This window comes from Vicia villosa, linkage group LG7 (assembly GCF_029867415.1).
Source record: "Vicia villosa cultivar HV-30 ecotype Madison, WI linkage group LG7, Vvil1.0, whole genome shotgun sequence".
Taxonomy (NCBI): Eukaryota; Viridiplantae; Streptophyta; class Magnoliopsida; order Fabales; family Fabaceae; genus Vicia; species Vicia villosa.
The window spans coordinates 48,581,270-48,592,887 of NC_081186.1; the positions used below are offsets into that span (position 1 = coordinate 48,581,270).

The window sequence follows — 11,618 nt, forward strand, 5'->3', positions numbered from 1 at the left end:
TGATGTTTGTATGTCTGTATATGATGTCTGGAATCATTTTTGGGTGAAAAGGGTGTGAAATCGCAGGTCTGTCGCAGACCTGAGAATTGATGAAATCGCATGTCCGCTGAGCGGAGGTCCCAACGTAGTTCGCTTCTGTTGGACGTCGCTAGAGGTCCGCTGAGCGGAGGTCTGGAGGATTCGTTTCTGTCGGGCTTCGCTGAGCGAACTTTGTTGTGTTGAATTTTTCTAAAACTTTAAAATAACGTATCTTTTGATCCGTGTATCCTTTCTTGGTGCCGTTTGGGACGTTGTGAAGCAAATTAAATATTTTATATGATGAATTGGTGAGATGGGCAGTGACCCGAATTATTTTTAAAATATTATTTAATTGCTTCAGTGATATACATTGTGTGTATGTGGAATTGTGTAAACATGACAATGTTTTCGTGGGATGATGAAATGAACCGTTATTATTATTAACGTGATGATTATATGTTATATGTGGACATGTATAATTGAATGTAACATTGTGTGCATATGTTTTTGAATGTGACAATGTGTTGATGCGGTGATAGATTTGTTGTGACTATTATCATGGTTGTTGTGATAATATGACGGTGATGATTGAATGATATATTTGATGTAAATATATGTGAATAATTGAATGATTGTGCAGCGTGTACATACTTATTCGGTGATGAAAATGGTGAGTTATGATGAGACGATGCGGTGCATCGGATCGGTGATGTTTTTAAGTATGGTATATGTGTACATTCATTCATATGCATTTGATGATGGATCCCGGTGATGTTTGGATCGTTGGTGGACATATTTCCCATTGTGCGGAAATTGTGTCGGTGGGCCGTATCTCGATGAGGCGTAGATCGGTTAGGTGGATTGATTCCACGGTTTATTGGTACCACATGCATAGTGTCAGTTGGTCATATGCATCTTTGTCATAACATGATTGAATTGAATTTCAGTGTTATGTTTGGTGTCGTATTTGTTGTAATTGTTGTATTTGTTGTGATTGATGAATGATCATTGAATATCTGAATATATGACAATTTGGGTGAATGATATATTATGATGTTTTGTTGCTTATAAATGCATAACATTGATTAATTGAGAATGAGACTCACCCTTACTTGTTGACATTTTTCAGATTGAGGAGTAGCGGCATTAGTGCTCGGTGAGGATGACTCGTAGAGTTTATCCGTTGTTTTGGGTCGTGTCGGTCATGCTCTGATCTTGTAACACTGGGGGACGATAGTTATAGAGACTTATGAGAATTATCTATTTTATTTGGTGTTGGATTATGTTTCCATTTGGTTATGTTGATGATGTTTCTTATTCCGCTGTGATAAACATAATTGTGTTTTTGGTAAATCGTTTCCTATTAAAGCATGACTTGACCATGATTGATTTATTTATTTTAAATAACTGTGGCACCCTTGTGTTTATGTTTTTACTCTGATTTATTCTATTAATTTCCGCGGGGTTTAGAAGGGTGTTACAAACACTACTGCTGAAGGTTCTTCGACTAATACTTCTATAGTCCAAGAGACCATTAGGTTAGAATATATGACCAATACCCTTAGAGTATTTAGGGAAGTTCCTTTAGAGAAAGATCCTGGCCTATAGTATGCTTGGTTGGCTAAAGTTGAAGCCAAAAAAGCCTCATTTTGGAAGGAATTAGGGATTTATGATTTGATCCAGGTATCGAAAACTGGTTTAGAATACAATCAAACCATGCTGGTAGCATCCATGTACTTCTAGGATGCTTCTCACAATACCTTTCATCTCCCATGCGGAATGGTTACCCCAACTCTCTTCGATATAGCCGTTATCACAGGACTTCGACCAACGGGGGATGATTTTGACCCCAACTATATGGATATCGACACCATAGGATTCAGTGAGATTAAAGGTACCTATATTGGGTTTACTATAAAACACCATAATAAAACAAACGATGAAGTCTCGGACGAAGAACATATCGCATTCTTGGCGCTCTGGCTTTCGAGATGTGTTTTCTGCTTAAGGTATCTTCAAGTAGCAAAGAGATATCTTTGTATGGCCAATCAACTTAATGCTGGAAAAATTGGATTTGAGCCAAATGATCCTGGGGTTGTCGCACGCTCGCGAAAATGATGAACAGAGTCGCCACTAATATATTTATCCCAAAGGGAAAGGAATATCAGAAAACCTAGAATAAGGATAAGAGAAGGTCTTGCGACCAGAGATAAGGTACGGGAGTCGGTTACGCAAGGGGAAGGTGCTAGCACCCCTCACGCCCATCGTACTCGACGGTATCCACCTATGTTTGTTCTATTCTAAGGGTGTATAAATCTAAAGCTCAATTACTAAGGGAATGCATGCAAATGAAAGAAAAGAAACACGGGGAAAAATAAGGTTTATAAATAGTTGTGCTCGCTTAGGCCCCGCGACCCAATGCCTACGTATCCTTTTCAGGAATCAGAGCGCCGTAGTTCGGCTCTTTAGTTTTTGTTTGTTTTTATGTTTTTTAGCTGAACAGTTACATTCGCACTCCGCTGCTCGACCTCTGGAGTCTTAAGCTGGGAATGGAGCGGAAATAACGTGTCCGATTAATGAGAAAGAATGCCCTGAAGGCAAGAGAAAGAAATGCCTCGGAGGCAAGAGAGAAAAGATTGGTTTGTGTCTTTTAGGTGTAATTCCATGATGACGAGAACCTACTACAAGGTTTCGCATCACTTCCTTACTTTGTTTAGGTCTGAGCCTTTATTAGATATTTTGAAGTGTTTTTGTTTAGGTGTCTTTTAAGGGAAATTAATTTGTGACTTAGATCATACCAAAAAGAGTTTTGTTTTGCATATTTAGAGAAAGCACATCGAGGCCTACGCCACAATCGTTTCTCTAAATAACGGTTAAGAAATACATCGAGGTTTCACACCTCAATCATTTCTTCTCCGCTAAGTAAAGGAGATACAAAAAAAGAGTTCTTTTGTGAATATTTAGAGAATGCACATCGAGGCCTACACCACGATCGTTTCTCTAAACAACAGTTAAGAAATACATCGAGGCTTCACACCTCAATCATTTCTTCTCCGCTAAGTAGGAAAGAACATACATCAAGGCCTACGCCTCAATCATTTCTTTCTTACTATGAAATATAGTAACGGTATGATCTTCATCGATATTTATTAAGTATTTTAAAAGTTGAAAAGAAAAGAAGGAAGACTAGCCTAAAATGATCAACTAGCCTAATATGATGGGAGCCTCTAAATCCTAAAGTTGTCATGGTTTCTACCTAATGGTTAGGAGCAAAAAAGCGGCATGAAAGTAAAGTCACGATTATAAGTCATAAGATTGAGTAAGGATACATTGGCACAAAATTATACACAAGCATGAAGTAGCAAGTCAAAAATATAGTACAAAATGAAATAAAATACTACTATTTTTTTTTTATATTGATTTTTATGGGAGAAATTGAATTACAAGCAAAAGACTAAAAGCAAATAGCCTAAAACTAATGTTTTTGTGATTATTTTTTTATATGTCAAAATCTATGTACTAAAGTCTTAAAATTAATAGGAAAAAATCAGTTTTTATTCACTAAAAAGAAATGGCAAAGAAAACTAATAGAACCTAAAAATATTAATGGAAACAAAGTAAACAGAGGGGTGTGAATCTGAAAAATTCGTATGGCCCAAAGAAGTTTTATTGTGACAGTTTTCTCTTATGTCAAAAATGAAGACAATGGGCCAGGGGTGTGTGCTAGCAGTTACGGCCCAATAGAGTTTATTAGTATTCAGATTAGTCCAAATTATCACAACTTTAATCAACAATTAATGACATTAAATCAGAGACTGAATTTCTGTTAACATTCTCCATTAACTTAATCAATTCATTCTGTTAATTAATAATAGAAAACAAATTGAAATGAAAAAGAAAAATAAATTGAAATGAAAAAAGAAAAGGGATTAGGGTTAGAACCTTGCGTCGTTCCCCCTTCCCTACTCGTCTCTCACTCTCGCGAATGGCGCACCTGAGCGGCGCCGGAGAAATTCACCCTCTCCGATCGGCCATCCACCAACGACACCACTCAATATCTCTCTTCGCACCCTCAATCTCGGCAAAGAACTCTTCTCCTCTCACGAGCAAGATGAAGCGGCGGCGGTGATTCTGCCCTTCTTCTCCGATCAAACTCTCTATCGCCGTCACGAAACAACCATCAAACTCTCTATCGCCGTCACGAAACAACCGCGAGACAACAATTCTCTCGTCTCTTCGTCTCCGATTCAGATCCTCCGCCTCATCATCATCGATTGCCTCGCACTCTTCCTCTTCATGAACGACGCGCGGAGAGTCTCACCGTCTCCGATCAAAACTCCGGCCAACGCCATGAACAAGCTCTCGTTTCTGCCCTCTCGTTTCTGTTAGCCTTTTTTCTGACGATTTTGTTGACTAATTGAGGTGATTGAAGGATTGAGGATTGGATATTGAAGGAGATGGAAGAAGCTTCGATGAATGAGGATTGAAGGTTGTTGATGTGTTTGGCTATGGTGATTGGAGGTTTGATTGAATGATGAAGGTGGTGATGGTTTGTGAATGATGAAGATTGAGTTGTGCAGAATGATGGAGTGAAGTGAAGTCGTGAAGAAGCTGATGCAGATTGAAAAACCAGTGGAGGATTTGTAGGTTGATGAGGTGATGAAGATTAAAGAAGATAGGGTTTTTGAGAGTGAAGGTTTAGAGATTTTGAGGGGAAGAAGATGGAAATTGGAGTGTGAAGCGATGAAGATGATGGAGAGTTGAACTTTGATGAATGATGAAGATGGAAATGGTGCGGAGATAGTGAATTGAGAGTGAAAGTCCAGAAGGAAGAATGGTGGAGAGAAGGTAAAGATGGTGGAGAGTTATGGAGGAATTGAAGAAAATGGTTGAAACCTGAAGCACTGCAGAAGATGATGATTATATAGAGGTAAGTCCCTTGACTTTTTCTGTCACATTCTGAACCTTCTCCTGCTGAATAATTCTCAATGATTCTGTTCACTTTCAGTTAGTTTGTTATGGAGCTGTTGGTTAGTTAGCATATTCTGTTAGAGTTTGTTAGAATGAGTAACTGATTCTGTTTGAGTTAGTTATAGGTGAGTAATGAAACAGGTTAGTTATATGCGGTTATTGATAGTTGGAACTGTTTTTAGTTTGGTATGTGGAAATTCTGTTAGAGAAGTTAGGGAAGTTTTGTTTGGATTTTCGGTTAGGGGTTAGTTATGGATGGAGGGCTGAGATGGTTAGAGTTAGTTAGTGAATTGATGGTGACAGTTATGAGTTGGTTAACAGTTAGTATTTCTGTTATAGGGTTGAGTGTTAATTGGTTTAAAAAGTGGTTAGGAAAGGTTTGGTTTAATATAGTGAATGAATGCTGATTTTCTTATTGTTTATGCAGGGCTTTTATACTAGTGCAGTTTGGATTTATTTGTGTACATTCTGAACTGGTGTGAACACAAATGGTTTCTTTTTGATGTGTATGTATGCTGATGTGTAGGGATGCATGATAACACCATTTCTGTTTTGCTGGTGCAGTAGGAGTTTATGAGGATTGAAGATGGAAAATGATGGATGACGAAAAGAGGTTTGAAGATGGAACAAGAGATGGAACCAAGGCTTGGCTACAAGAATAGAAATAACTTTTGTATTCAAATGGTGTAATGTGCAATTGGATATGGATTTATAAAAGTGTATTCTTGTATGTTGACTTTTGATGATTTGTCATGAACATAAATGGACTTTGGTGAAATATTTGGATGAAGAAACTTGGATAATAATGTATTTGACCATGCTCTGACAATGCTCAGATAAATTGAACTTTGAAGTTGAATCTTAACAAATGAATTGGATCTTAAATGACATTGGCCTTTGTGAATAAAGTTGGATGATGATAAATGCTACTTGAGTGACCATAATGATACAGACCTTGGAACTTGTTTCTACGCCCTCCAATTTTGCAAGCTCAAGCAACTTGGATCCACCTAAGTCCGTCTCCAATTAATAAACTCCAATGATAAACTTAAGTAATTAACCAAAACTCTAATTTTCTCTTGAGATATAAAATTGATGACTAGAGATGTGGGAAACAACCAAAGTACAATACCAAGTAAACTTCTTTTAATCCCCGATGAAACAATATGCACTTGATGTTCTTAAGGAATTTTGATAAAGATGTTGTAGCTTGACATCCTTGAATGAAGAGGGGCCTTGAGACCATGGATACCTTAATTACCTACATCCTTGATCATAAACCAGATTGCATGATATGTTAGATGACCTAAAATGCAAATGAAGTTAAGAACAATAAGCTAGCTAGTAGAAAAATTGGATGGGCAAATTTTGGGGTGCAACAGCTGCCCCTATTTAATCATCTTAAACCTGAAGGTGAGATTGGCGCTAGCCTTTCGAGCATTCGAGGTAGAAGAGGATTAAATACTAAGTGAACCTGAAAATTTGCTTGATGAGAGATAGGATCCACTGGGGAAAAGACGGTGTCAACTCTACTGAGGAAAAGTGTATCAATTCTGGATTGAACAAATTAACTCTGGGTTAGAAATGAAATAGAACTCAACTCTGGGTTGAAGAAGAATAGTGGGTCAACTCTGGGTCGAAGAATAAAGGGAAGTCAACTCTGGGTTGGACAAGATGTAAACATCAAATCTGGGTTGAGAATAGAAAGGGAAATCAGTATTAATGGGACAAGATATAGGCATCAACTCTGGGTTGAGATAGAAAGTAAGAATATCAACTCTGGGTTGAAAACAAGAGATAGACATCAACTCTGGGTTGAGAGAAAGTAATTCAACTCTGGGTTGAAAGGGGAAGGATGAACAATTAGAAATAACCGTCAACTCTGGGTTGAGTGGGAAAGAGAAATCAATTCGACATAACCGTCAACTCTGGGTTGAGTGGGAAAAAGGAGAAGTCAATTCTAGATTGAATAAAGGATGATCGTCAACTCTGGATTGATTGGGAAAGAGAACAAAAGACAAACGTCAACTCTGGGTTGAGTGGGAAAGGAGAAAAGATAATGAGCAATATCCGTCAACTCTGGGTGAGAAGGAAAAAGACAAAAGATAACCGTCAACTCTAGGTTGAGTGGGAAAAGTGAAGTCAATTCTGGATTGAATAAAAGATATCCGTCAACTCTGAGTGAGAGGGAGGGACAAAAGATAACCGTCAACTCTGGGTTGAATGGGAAAAGACAAAGGATAACCATCAACTCTGGGTTGAGTGGGAAAGGAAAGGATTAACTCTGGGTCAAATAAGAGATAACCGTCAACTCTGGGTTGAGTGGGAAAGAGAAAAGATAACTGTCAACTCTGGGTTGAGAGAAAAAGGAGGAAATATGACCGTCAACTCTAGGTTGAGTGGGAAAGACAAAAGATAACCGTCAACTCTGGGTGAGAGGGAAAGGAATCAATTCTGGATTGAATAAGGGACAACCATCAACTCTGGGTTGAGAGGGAAGAAACAAGACAACCATCAACTCTGGGTTGAGTGGGAAAAAGATAAGCATCAACTCTGGGTTGAATAAAAGACAAACATCAACTCTGGGTTGAATAAAAGGTGACCGTCAACTCTGGGTTGAGTGGGGAAAAGGATAAAGAATAACCATCAACTCTGGGTTGAGTGGGAAAAGACAAGGGATCAACTCTGGGTTGAATAAAAGATAAGCGTCAACCCTGGGTTGAGCGGGAAAAGAAAAGAGATAACCGTCAACTCTGGGTTGAGTGGGAAGAGATAATTAACTCGGGGTTAAAATATGGAGGGAAAATCAACTCTGGGTTGAAGAAAGATGAACATGACTGACTTTGGGAGATGACACCACAATGGTAACTCTGAGTGATCCAGTGGACTATCAATTGATTGCTTGTAGGGACCTCGTCTGATGAGTAACTTGGCTTATGTTTCATATGCAATGTATGATTTATTTGTGCACTTCTGGAGATGCAATGTTATGGATTCTATATGTAGTGTACTGATTGATTGTTCAGGGTTTCTGCTTTGATGTGGAATAGATTCGGTGGAGTTCTGAACTCAGCTTGATTCAAGGTAGGGTGGATGCCCCTGATTTGTTGATGATTGGATCATGCGGGAGAAATGATAATGAAAATGCAATGATATGCATGATGATTGTATGATTATGAATGGAATGATTGTTTCCAAGATACCAGGAGTGGATGGAGAATGCCCTTGCGGAAAGGTTGTTGCTCGAAGGATAGAACTTGTGAAGGTGAGGTGTTTAGTTTGACTCCTCGACACTGGTCTTGATATCTGACACTTGCTTGGGGATGGAAAAATGAATTATCACTAGCTTGCCCCAGCTTGTATGACCTTTTGAGATGGAACTTTGATATTCTTGAATCATGGAGATTTGTAATGGTTTGCCCCAGTGTAGATGAAGGGATGAATGCCCCAGATTGAAAGGAACTCTTCCACCAGATGGGTGCTTCAGAGATTTGCTTTGTGGATGACCAACCTTTGCCTTTGTAAGATTACTCGGCGGAACTTCAATGTCGGACTTTCCTTGGTATCAAGTACTTACTTTCTGATTAGAGACAAATCTGTTTTGAAAAAGATAATGAGAATGCAATGCACATGTTAGTCTCAAAGAAAAGTTTTTATTTGTCAAAATGTTGTACTGATACTAACACAAGTGACAAGCAACATTAGGAGTCAGTTTGACATGATTTTAAAGTTTGTATGCTTTCGGAACGAACCCTGCTTCAATTAGGACTTTTGAGGGTTGTAACGTGGTCGGGTTCACGGATTAAGAAACAAAGGATAAAGGCTCAAGTTCTACTTAACCCACCCCTTCTTCGTGATGTTCTCCAGTCCTACGTTCAGCTAGTTTGACACGAGTATTCGCCTTTCAGGAAGGATTGTGATGGATGAGGATCCTTTGTGACGTTGATGGAGGTGGCAGTCACTCTTCAGTGCTTTCGTTGATGGTCACAACAACTTGTCCCTCGGAGGATTCTTCTTTTGCTTTTTGTTTTCCCTAACTTTTGCCTGGACAAACAGTTTCTTTTGAATTTGGTTTTCGTTGTCCAGTGGGATATGCCCTAATTTTTGCCTAAGTCATTTGCTTCAAAGTTTTTCTTTCTTTTTTGACTTAGCGGGCTATTGTTTTCCTTTTTTATTTTATTCATAACTTTCTTTTCATTCTTTTTGTCTCGTTCGGAAACAAGTTGCATGACTTTTGTGATTGACTTGAAGAAAAGGTTGTGACTGCCTTCTTCTTAGTGAATGAGAGACATCCATTGTGGATTGTGCTCTTCCTTTTTTGTTGTGAAAGATGGAATATGATTGATCCTCGGATGGAATACCTGAAAGTTGAACGCTCGGTCGCACTAACTGAAGACTACCCTGCCCCCGGTTAAGATTGAGGGTTTTGTATTTTTGAAAAGAAACTACTACTCCTTAGGCTCAAAGGGGTTGACGAAGGTTTCACTCCCTTATAACTCCGGTGTTTAGGAATTGAAACAATGCCTGTACATCATCAGCAGGATCTTTGTTCCAAAAGCATACAATTAGTAGTTCATGTGTTTTTGATTTTTCATCATTCTCCTTTTTTAATTGCTTAAGACAAATGAGTTGAATATCAATGAACATAATGACAAAGATGAAATGATTTGAGAAAAACATGTATATTGCATTATTTTTATTTATTCAAACAGAATGGGTTTCTTACAATGAGAAGTACTTGATAACAACAAAAGTAATACAATTGAAAATACTAAAGAAATCTATACAATGGCAAGTTTGGCCTTATTCTAATGCAGATGAAATGTTTTCTGACAAACATAAAAGTCTTCATGCTCCATTGGTGGAAGGTGCTCCCATGAGGAGGCATGGGGTCCTTAGATAATAGCTTGATTTTGTTTGTAATTCCCCATGATTCCTTGTCTGTGAGCTCTTGTCAGATATCGGTGTGGAGGAATCGTCTTGACTGATCTGATGGAGAGGAAGAGTATAAGAGTCTTGGTAACCATGGATGCATATGCATGAATGCAAGAATGTTAATGATGATGCAAATGCAGCAGGAATCAGGATCAAGGATCAAGGCCTCTTGGATAACATCTTCTCATGATCAATAAGATATGGTCGAATCCTCCAGATTCAGAGGTTCGACGTTGCTTTCTGGATAAACTGCTTGTGCATAAGTCAAGGGTGGTCGAATCCTCCAGATTCAGAGGTTCGACGTTGATTCTGATAGATAACCTTTGCAAGAGTCACATAAGGTCAAACCTCCAGATTCAGAGGTTCGACGTTGATTATGATAGATAGTCTGAATGGTTTAAGGTAGGATGGAGGCATGTTTTCCTGCAAAACAAAATTCCCCACCCCTCTCACAGGTAGGATCTAGCATATGGTAGGTCAAAAAGCCAACAGAGGATTGAAAGTAGGCGCTATCATACGATATTGCCTCGTTCAACCAAGCTCTGTCCGTGGATACATGATCGGATCAATCAGACATACGTCTTCTGTCCGTCATGGCCACTCTATTCCTAGTTCCTAAGGTATCACTCTGGCCTGGGTATTGGGCCTTTTACCTCATAGAAATCCCACCCAACCTGCAAACATAGAAAATATGTGGCCCCCACGGGGACCCATAATATAGTCCAGGATGCGAGAAAATAAACATGATATGCAAGCAATAAATAGTCATGATATGCGAGGCATAAAGAAGTAAAGCCATAAAGCAATAAATCAATAAATGAACACCCAAAGAAAGCAAACACAAGCTAGGATCGACTAAGCTAGGTCCCCAGCAGAGTCGCCAGCTGTCGCACGCTCGCGAAAATGATGAACAGAGTCGCCACTAATATATTTATCCCAAAGGGAAAGGAATATCAGAAAACCTAGAATAAGGATAAGAGAAGGTCTTGCGACCAGAGATAAGGTACGGGAGTCGGTTACGCAAGGGGAAGGTGCTAGCACCCCTCACGCCCATCGTACTCGACGGTATCCACCTATGTTTGTTCTATTCTAAGGGTGTATAAATCTAAAGCTCAATTACTAAGGGAATGCATGCAAATGAAAGAAAAGAAACACGGGGAAAAATAAGGTTTATAAATAGTTGTGCTCGCTTAGGCCCCGCGACCCAATGCCTACGTATCCTTTTCAGGAATCAGAGCGCCGTAGTTCGGCTCTTTAGTTTTTGTTTGTTTTTATGTTTTTTAGCTGAACAGTTACATTCGCACTCCGCTGCTCGACCTCTGGAGTCTTAAGCTGGGAATGGAGCGGAAATAACGTGTCCGATTAATGAGAAAGAATGCCCTGAAGGCAAGAGAAAGAAATGCCTCGGAGGCAAGAGAGAAAAGATTGGTTTGTGTCTTTTAGGTGTAATTCCATGATGACGAGAACCTACTACAAGGTTTCGCATCACTTCCTTACTTTGTTTAGGTCTGAGCCTTTATTAGATATTTTGAAGTGTTTTTGTTTAGGTGTCTTTTAAGGGAAATTAATTTGTGACTTAGATCATACCAAAAAGAGTTTTGTTTTGCATATTTAGAGAAAGCACATCGAGGCCTACGCCACAATCGTTTCTCTAAATAACGGTTAAGAAATACATCGAGGTTTCACACCTCAAT

At 39.0% G+C, this 11,618-nt stretch overlaps 1 long non-coding RNA gene across 1 annotated transcript; it reads left to right on the forward strand.

The window, feature by feature from the left end:
- Window positions 1–3,896: 3,896 nt before the first annotated feature.
- Window positions 3,897–5,767, forward strand: LOC131617194 (uncharacterized). The gene is made up of 2 exons (XR_009288477.1): window positions 3,897–4,948; window positions 5,516–5,767. It is a non-coding gene; the product is annotated as an uncharacterized LOC131617194 (long non-coding RNA).
- The last annotated feature ends 5,851 nt before the right edge of the window (window positions 5,768–11,618 follow it).